The sequence below is a fragment of the Megascapheus bottae genome, chromosome 24, assembly GCF_031878675.1.
Source record: "Megascapheus bottae isolate mThoBot1 chromosome 24, mThoBot2.hap1, whole genome shotgun sequence".
Taxonomy (NCBI): Eukaryota; Metazoa; Chordata; class Mammalia; order Rodentia; family Geomyidae; genus Megascapheus; species Megascapheus bottae.
The window spans coordinates 21,861,364-21,870,449 of record NC_143532.1 but is presented as its reverse complement, the minus strand read 5'-3'; the positions used below and the strand labels follow the sequence as shown (position 1 = coordinate 21,870,449).

Below are 9,086 nucleotides of genomic sequence, written 5' to 3'. Positions count from 1 at the left end.
TTTATCCTTTATGATGTCTGCCACAGTAGCAGATGGCCTTATATGAATGATGCCCCAGAAATGGACCGTTAAAGACAATGTTATCCTGTTTGTGTCTTGAGAATTTACCCATGATGCCCACGGAGGGATGGGTGGATGGCATCATCTCTTTCTTGACACCCCACTCAATCTACAGCCACTTCTGCAAAGGCTCCAAACAGAACAGTCCCTCAAAAAAACAAAACAAAATAAAACAAAACCCACATTGCCTTCTGTTTATTTCTTGCTCATCTGAACAAAATGGCTTTGAATTTACATAATTAAAATGCAGGTGTCTTTTCAGATCAGAATAATGGGTAATTAACATTGTTCCTTGTCAGCTAGAAAATACCTGGGGAAGAAGCTATCAGAGCTCAGCCATTTTCCTTTTGGGCCACATCTTGTGGACAATCAGGGCTAATTGAATCACCCCAAACTCATCAGAAATGAATGGAGAAACACTGAGCTTTGCTAGCCCTGCTCACAATCAACCCAGAAAAGCCTGCTTGCTCACACAATCCTGCTCAGGATCAGAACCCCAGCCCTGCTTCAAGGATGACAGCTTGACAGTCTAATTTAGGAGTGTTGCTTAAAATCTTAATCAGCACGTTGAAATGAACAGAGGCGAGTTTTGACACCGTGTTTTGTTGTTTATGGTTATCATTGTTAATAAACGTTAAAATGTTTTCACAGGTGTGGAAACAGGCTCATCTCTGAGATGTGGCTCTCTTAGGTCTGTATGCTGGCTCTATCAAGGAAAGGAAAATGTCATTGTTGAGAATGAAGACGTAACGTATTCATCAGAGCTCGCCTGCCTTTTTATTTTGTGGTTCCCTGAAAGCTATCTGCACTCCTAAGCCAGGGTCCATCGTTTCTGCACTAGCGCTATCTTGATTGACACATCTCCAAATAAGCTTCTGAATAGCTTTCCGTATTAACCTCAGAATAATTCAGATGTCAAATTACGGCTCGCAGACTCTCTGACTCCTCCAGAGCCCCAGAATGAATTTTTTAAATATTTGGGAGAACGTATTATGATGAAATTTTGTTCAGGTTGGGTCAAAGTTCATATCATTTGGTAATAAAAGAGCCACAGAGGCTGTTTGCCCAGGGTAGGCTGAGTTGATTTTATTTTGTTCAACAGCTGCAGGTCTGGCTGACCCTTGATGGGCGCTTGGGCGTTTGTTCGTGTTGCCTGAAGCTTTCAGTGTCTTTGCAGTTGGTAGTGGTTTCCTTTAGAGAGAAAAGGGAATGAGAAAAGAAAGGAAGGTGGGGGGGCATAGGGGGAGCCACAACTTGGTCTTTCTGTGCAGGACTTTTAGCCGACGTCATCTCTAAATATGCAGCTTTAATTGCTCCTAACTGTGGCACCCAAAGAAGAATCTAGCTTGGATTCCTGTTACAAATTCCGTGGAAATATTCCTGGCAAGCCAGAAGCAAAGTGGGGCTTGCTGTGTCGATAATGACTGCTTTTCATAATATTTGTGGGATGCTCTTTATTACCGGCTGTTTGTGTAGCTGTAAATATTTAACCAAGAATGCTACTTGCTTTCTGGAAAGGCTGCCTAATTATACCTGCTTCTTCTCTGTAATTACATATTGTTGTAAAAATTCTGTGATAATGACACAACTGTGTCTTTCTCTTGCAAGGGGCAAATTTATACGGAATGTGGCACCTGAATCTCCATGAGCAATTAGCTCACACATTTACATCCCTGTGTTTTCCTGTGATTTTATTGAAATAAAGATAATGAATTGAATCCAATTATAGCAGGAAGACGCCTAGGAACTGGATGTTGGATTTAAAAAAAAAAAAAAAACAACAATGCATCTCCCACCATGAGAAGTAATGCAACTACTACCTGGCGAATGTAACTGTAACCCCTCTATATATTACCCTGGTAATAAAAAATTTAAAAAAAACGCAGCTCCCCTTTATCAACGAAGCAAGGAGGTGAACAATGGTATATTTAGTCCAGTGGAAGCATTCTGATAAATGAGATCACAGCAATCAGAAATGAACAGCCCTCAACTAGAGACTGGACTTGTTTGCAAGCTTGCCTATGTCTAGTGCTACAAATGTAAAATACTTTACCTGGCTTACAGAAAATAAGTTTCTTTCTTTAGCTAACAAAACACAAGACAATTACCCACAGTTGATGAAGTATGCTAAAGAGGGTGGGAAACAGAGTTTAGAAATTCCTGGGAAATCAATAATACCCTAATTTTAATATCGTGAACGCATAAACAATGACTCCTGTTCTTTTGGAAATCTTGGATCTGTAGGAAATGGAGAGAGATGGAGCTCCTATCTGGACTATTCCAAAACTCAACTGCTCCTATCAGAAGACTTTACCCACAAAACACAGCCAGCCAAAATGCTTCCAAAACACAAACAAAAAGCCAATCAGACAACCATGCAGTTGATAAAATGAACGTAACTTTTTAAAAATTATTATTTGTTTTTTGCTTCCTGGAAGTCTTTCCTCTCCAGCCTTCTTCTCTTTTTGTATCAAGGCAAATACAGGCAGGTGACCCATCCTGAATGGCACAGGGGACCATCAGGTGCTGATTTCGGTGTCACTTCAGACACATGTATGATGCCCAGGTCACACACTTTCCAGGATGTTGTAAACCTGGAGATGAGGCAGTAGATTTGTTCAGTGGTCAGGACTATTTCTACTACCATTCTAGTAAATATGAGAAGAGAGTGGCATTAAACCAAGTGGCCGAGGCACCAGGCCTGGGCTTGACCTGCCAGCAGCTGCAGAAGACTGAGGACTGATCACTTGTCCTGCCTGGCCCTGCTGAGGAACTGCTCTCTTCGATTTCCTCTCAGTGGCAGAGCTGGAGTGTGGCTGCCTAATGGTTTGCTGTCGATAGAGTAAAAATGCTAACTGGTCTTTACATCTAATCCATTCCAAGAGGGCTCTTTACATAAATGGCCTATGCCATTTCTTCATTTTCAGAAAAGGCAATCAAATAGGATTGAACCACATGGGCTGCTGTACTGTGCAGACTCTGTGTGTGTGTGTGTGTGTGTGTGTGTGTGTGTGTGTGTGTGTGTGTGTGTGTGTGTGTTTAAAAGCACAGTGATTAATTTTGAGACATAGCATTTTGTGTTGTCTCTGACTATTTTCTTCCTCACCATTTTTAAAGGGCTCTGAAAATCAATGCCATGCTTCACCACGATCCATCTTTATATAGTAATAAATTAAGTGGGAGGTATTGATAGTTTTGACTGAGCTTTTAAAATTTACATACTAATGACAACTATACCCTAGTGGCTCTTGACTCCTGCTGCTGTTTACTTTCATGGCTTGGGAAAGAGTCTCGTCTGCTTGCTCTGAGATTCCCAAGTGTCTCAGATCCCAGGTCAGTGGGAATAGAACCCCAGACCCAAGCAGGTGTTGCAGAGGCTGGCTTGGCCACAGCAGATGTTAACCGTTTTGGTGCTGGATTCACAGGAGAGGAAAGAGTTCTGGGCAAGAGCTGCCTGAGCAGTCAGCAGCAGAGGGCTGCCTGCTTTGTGTGTGTAAGAGGGAAAAATGTTTGCTTAGCCACCTAATTTAATAGCAGTGCATTCAGCGTCAATTTCAGCTCTGAATAGAGCTCCTTATCTTGTCCCCTTCCAGACAAATTTTAAAATTTGGGGAAAATTGTAGGGGTATTGTGTGTCTTTGTTATTCATCAAGAAAAAATGAAGTAGGATTTTCAGAGCTTCACATGGAGTGTCTTGTCTATGCTAGTATCCTTGTCTAAGCTAAATCCTTCCAAAGGATTTCTGGTAAATGCTGAGTTTGGACACAGTCTACCTAACTGCCACCTGCTCCCCTCCTGTCTTGGGCCTCTCTAAGGGCAGGTTCCAGGCAGATTCTCAGTACATAGCATGCGCTTGTCCAGGAGCAAGGAGGAAACAGGGTCTTAACTGGGAGAGAAGAAACAGAGCCAGGCAGAGCCACTGGAAGGCTGGATTGTCGACAACCGAATTCCTCCAGGCAGTTTGAGTGCTGCCTTTAGGTAGATATTCAAGGAAAATACCAACATACTGGCAAAAGGCCTCCATTTCATTTATACAATTATTCTAGGGACTTGGGATAGCCTAGAAGCACACCAGTTTATTTGCAGAGATTAATTTGTCAGTAATATTGATTGTGGAGGAGCCAGCTTCCTTGCTAGTTAAGATTCCACGAGGCACAGACAGAAGCCACTCATGAATGATTTGTCCCCTCAGATTCCCAGGCATGGAGGAGGCCAGCAGAGGGGACACCGAGGAGTGAGTTCTAACACACAATATATTGCCAGGCCAATCCCCCTGGGCAAGGTGTGTGTGATTTGTTTACATTTTGCCAAGACAGTGAGAAATGTTTACGTAAGCAATTTTTTTTTTTACCATATACACAAGCACCTCTTTTATTTTCCCAAAATGGTCACCCAGCCACCTGGGCACCCAGCATCTAAAGGGGCTGGTGGTGGGTTCCTGTGTCTCAAATTTGATATCATCATGTGGGATTCTTTATGTATCCAGGCTACTGAAAATTCATTTCTCTCCTTTCTTGATGCATAGAGCCCTCTCTAGTTCATCTCCCCTGTCCAGGAGGCACCTTAATGAGAAGGTTTGGGAAGAAAGGGCTGGGTTGGGGGAAAGGTGTGTAAGTGACACACTTTCATCAGATGTTCAGTAGTCCAGGGCATGATTCTATTACACCTTGCCTTGAGATGTGCCTGGCATGCCTTTTCACCTCCCATTCTCCTTTCTTTCCTTGGAGTGTTTTCAAAATGAAAGAGAATTTTTTCCCCCTTCCAAATTGTGCTGGGAGGCAAATTCTTGAACAGTGTAATAGAAAATGTTAGACAATATTCCTTACCGGAGCTATTGACATTTTGGATAGTTGTGACACTTTGATTTTTCTCAAAACATATGGATCAAGCCTGGCTGCATTATTGGACAGGAAGTCCTGATGAAAGGCCTTCCTTTATCTTTCTTTGTATTTTCTCCCCTCTGTTTGCGTATGGCTTTCTCTCTGAATATAATCGTGGTTTTCTTAAGCTGTCCAGGGAGTCCTTATTGCTTTACTAAATATTTCATGTGCACAGCATACAGTACTTGCCGGCTGCTTCTTATTTGTTGTCAAAAAATAAAGGGCTCATCCTTCGGAAAGGGGAAAAGATAGCAGGTTTATTCTATTGTTTTTTATTTGAAAGTTGTTTTTTTTTTCCGCATGCACCAAAATACATTAGAAAAAAACAAAACCCTGAAAGCCTGAGAGGGGTGTCTTTTATTTGCCAAGGACAAGGCTGGCCTCTTATTTATTTATTTGTGGCTCATTTATTTGCTGTGTGTTCTTTTCTATGATTCCCAGCACTTGTTTCCTTGCCGTTTCCCTTCCTATTTGTTCAGAAGGGAGAAGTTCAAAGCGGCTCTGTCAGCTAAGGGAAAAGCTCGCTGAATACTAACCCTCCAGCGCCCGCCCGCACTGACCTTGAGAGACAAGGACTAAACGGTCCCATTGCAAACCGGCATGTGTGTTTTGTTAGACCAGGTCGGCTGGGGTCACTGCTCACCTGAGGCCAGTGGCAGCCCAGATCTGCCCAAGCAGTGGGTAATGCATTTTTTAAAAGGGAACATTCTCGCCTTTCAATGGGCCTAATATGGTCTCTGTTTAAAAACCTGTCAGAATCCCAACCACACACTCTATAAAATATAAATAAGTACTTCCTGTTTGCAGGTGTTGCTTGTTTTCTATAATGTTTGTATTTGAAGTCTCGAATCCTCACTTCCTGTCAGGCTCCCCAGTGCCTCTCTTCTGTTTCTGAAGGAACAAGAGGGATTCAGATGGCAATTTCTCAATGAAGACACTTTCTGTCACATCTGTCAGTATCCATGGCACAATTAGCATTTTCTTTTTCCCCTCCCTCCCCCCCCCCCCACACTTCCTTTACCTGTGTATGGAGAGCTGCCACTCTTGTTACAGCATTTTTAAGGGTTGCAAGGTCTCAGGAAAGTGCATTTTTGCAGAGGCCAGAAAAGCGATGCTGTAACTCAATAGACCTGTGGTCTGCACACCTAGATTAATTGGAAGGAATTATGGAAGGGACCATGGGGAACCTCTGCCATCATTCCTGGGGACATTCCTCGATGGGGTCTCATACATCTTTGCCACCTCCTGCCCCGTGAGCCCTGTTGATAAATTCCTGTTGCAGGTATCTGATTGATTTCTGCTAAGCCTTTCTCTGCATCTGGGTCACATGGCTGGTCTCTGCCTACGATTCCTTCAGCCTGGTCTTCCTCAGGTCCCCACTGTCATACAGAGAGCTCACCTCACTGCTCCAAGTCCCGCTCTAAAGAGAGCCCTTCCCCTTAGTGGAGATCTAATTATCTTTCTCAGTGTCTCATCTCCACTCCTTTGATCCCCCTTTTTGGTTACTGTCTACTGCCTTTGTTGGGGTGGCAGGAAACCAGTGGTGGGATGGAGACATGTCTTTATTGCATCATCGGTGGTTGGATCTTTTATTTATTCCAGAGTTCCAGATGGACGATGCTTGAAAAAAGACTGTTGGAAAGTGGTATTGGTTCCTTAGTGCTCCTGTGATTCCCCTAAACATTTTAACATTGCACTGTGCCCAGCACCTCACCCCACCAGGTGTCCTCAGAAAGCAATGTGTGATCTCTCAGAAAACCCACAGTTCATGCCTGTAGTTTTCATGTGCTTGTTTTCACTGTTCATCCAGGCCTCTGGTTACAATGTTCAGCATGGTCCCGGGTTTCCAGCTTTTTCCATTTTTTTTTGCCAGTCCTGGGATTTGAACTCGGGGCCTGGTCACTGTCCTTGGGCATTCTCAAAGCTAGCGATCTACCACTTGAGCCACAATACCATTTCTGGCTTTTTCTGTGTATGTGGTACCAAGGAATGGAATCTGGGGCTTCATGCATGCTAGGCCATGCTCCTGGGCTCTCCCATTCTTATGAAATGATGATCCACCTAGACCCATGGAAAACCCAGTTCTGTTCCTGCACCCTTATTTCTGCATTCCTTAGTCTGGAAACCAACAGTCACCTATACCCTAATACAGGGCCTGCTGCCCCATCCCCAGAGCAAGCCAAGCATCAGACTCCCTCACCTCACCAGCAAGACCCTCATGACAAATCCTAGTCACTCTCAATTTGCTTTAATATCTATTATGTTGCAAAGGGGGGCGGAGAGGGGAGGGAGAAGAAGAAAAAAGAAAAAAGAGAGAAAGAAGATCCACACTCAAGCCTTGCCGTGTTTTCAGCAGTTCCGGGAGGATCTGATTATAAACACATGCCCAGGACAGCTTGTCTCTCCTTTTGGATCAGGAGAGCCGACTTCATCTTTAAAACCCAGAAATCATAAATCAAGATGAAAATCCTGCCGCCCCCAAAGCCTTACCAATTGATACAATTTGAAAATAGGCAGCTGTTGAGGCTGGGGAGAAAGCTGACATGATGACTTTTATAATGGCAGAACGTTTAAGGTTATAGAAATAAAAGGGAGAGGGTGAAATCAGGCCGGTTGATCTCTGCCTGCAGGCTCTCTCTGCACATTGGAAGCCCCAGCAATTATTTCTGCTCTGGCTTTTCCCCTCCTTTTTTCCAGCAGTCTGTTTGAAATGAAGCAGAACCGGGCATGGCAGGCTTATCAGTGTCGTTAGCTGACAGGGCGCCCAGCACACCTGCTTTTACTTGCTGCTCCTTCAGAGACTAAAGCCACAGAGAATGTTTGCTTGGGTCCTTATAATGTGTAAAGATTCATTTCTTTCACCTTTTGAACTGGCCTGACCCCCTGGGCTTGTGCTGGGGGAGGGGGCAGGGGCTGGAGGAGCCTTTTTTTTTTTTTTTCCTGGCACTTAGAAGAAGCTGGTAATGAGGGGTTTGGCCCTGGGGCTGTTACTTAGATAGAGGCTTAAAAGCCGGGTGGGGGCTCAGCCAGGGATGTGCAGGGAGGGAGGAGGAGGGAAAGGAAGTGATGCCAATGGCTGTGGCCTTGCCAGTTCCGTGGGGTATAATGAGTGACCCAGGGAGCCTTACTTTCTGGGAAATTCCTTCCCTTTTCCTCTTACATAATCTTGCGTATTAGAATGCACCCACTTTCCCAAGATGACTGAAAAGATTAAGACTCCTTTTCCCGTGAAGTGGTCTAGCCATAGGGACCTCATTTCGCTATGATGTTGGCATTCCCGGGGTCACCCCTCCAACCCCAGAACTCAGAATTTAGGAGTTCCTGGAAATAATCTAGTCTCCACACCTTTCCATTGTTTGCCATTAATGGAGTTGGTATAAGAAGGCGGCTGGCAGGTATTTTAATGTTTAATTAAGCACCTATTCCTTTCCATGTTATGGTTTTTCTCTTCATAGTTTCAAGACCATAAATATGTGTTTTTATGTCTCCAACAATACTGATAAGCTGCTGAGGAAAAACCTATACCCAGGTAGCTGGTTCCTCAGCTACCTGGTAGTACCTGTCTGGAGCTTGCCTTATTTTAATAGCATACATTAGGTAGACAGGGAGAGATTTTACTGTGACATTTTCCAGATGTTTATAATGCATTTCCAATCAATCTTGCCTCCTCCAGTGATCTTTACCTTCCCTCTCCCCACTTCCTAAAACAACTTCAACAGGTTTCATTGTCTTGTTTTCATACATGCAAACAACCTACTCCACCATGTTTATCCTCCTTTGTCGCTTTTATTAACCTAATTTGTCCTGATAGTGCTCCCTCCCAAACACAGCTTGCCCTTACCGATTAAAAGACTTCAGTATTCCTTTTCCCCCTTTTTCCTCCTTCTTCTCCTAAGTATTCCCTTAGTTAAATTCATGATTTTTGAGCTCGACTTGTCTCATTCAATGTAATGTCCTCCAGTTGCATCTATTTTCCTGCAGGTGACATGATTTCCTCTTTATAGCTGAGTAGAATTCCATTCATATATATTCCATCTTCCTTATCCATTTATCTAATATTGGCACGCTGGCTGATTTCATCATTTGGCTATTGTGTATAATGCCTCAATAAACATAGATAAGCAATGTTTCTGGCCTATTCATTTA

General features: G+C 43.6%; 1 long non-coding RNA gene across 1 annotated transcript; it reads right to left on the bottom strand.

Moving 5' to 3' along the window:
* Positions 1 to 1,083: 1,083 nt before the first annotated feature.
* Positions 1,084 to 6,475, bottom strand: LOC150047125 (uncharacterized). The gene is made up of 3 exons (XR_016539502.1): positions 5,962 to 6,475; positions 5,735 to 5,831; positions 1,084 to 1,251 (listed from the first exon to the last, which is right to left on the bottom strand). It is a non-coding gene; the product is annotated as an uncharacterized LOC150047125 (long non-coding RNA).
* Between the last annotated feature and the right edge of the window lie 2,611 nt (positions 6,476 to 9,086).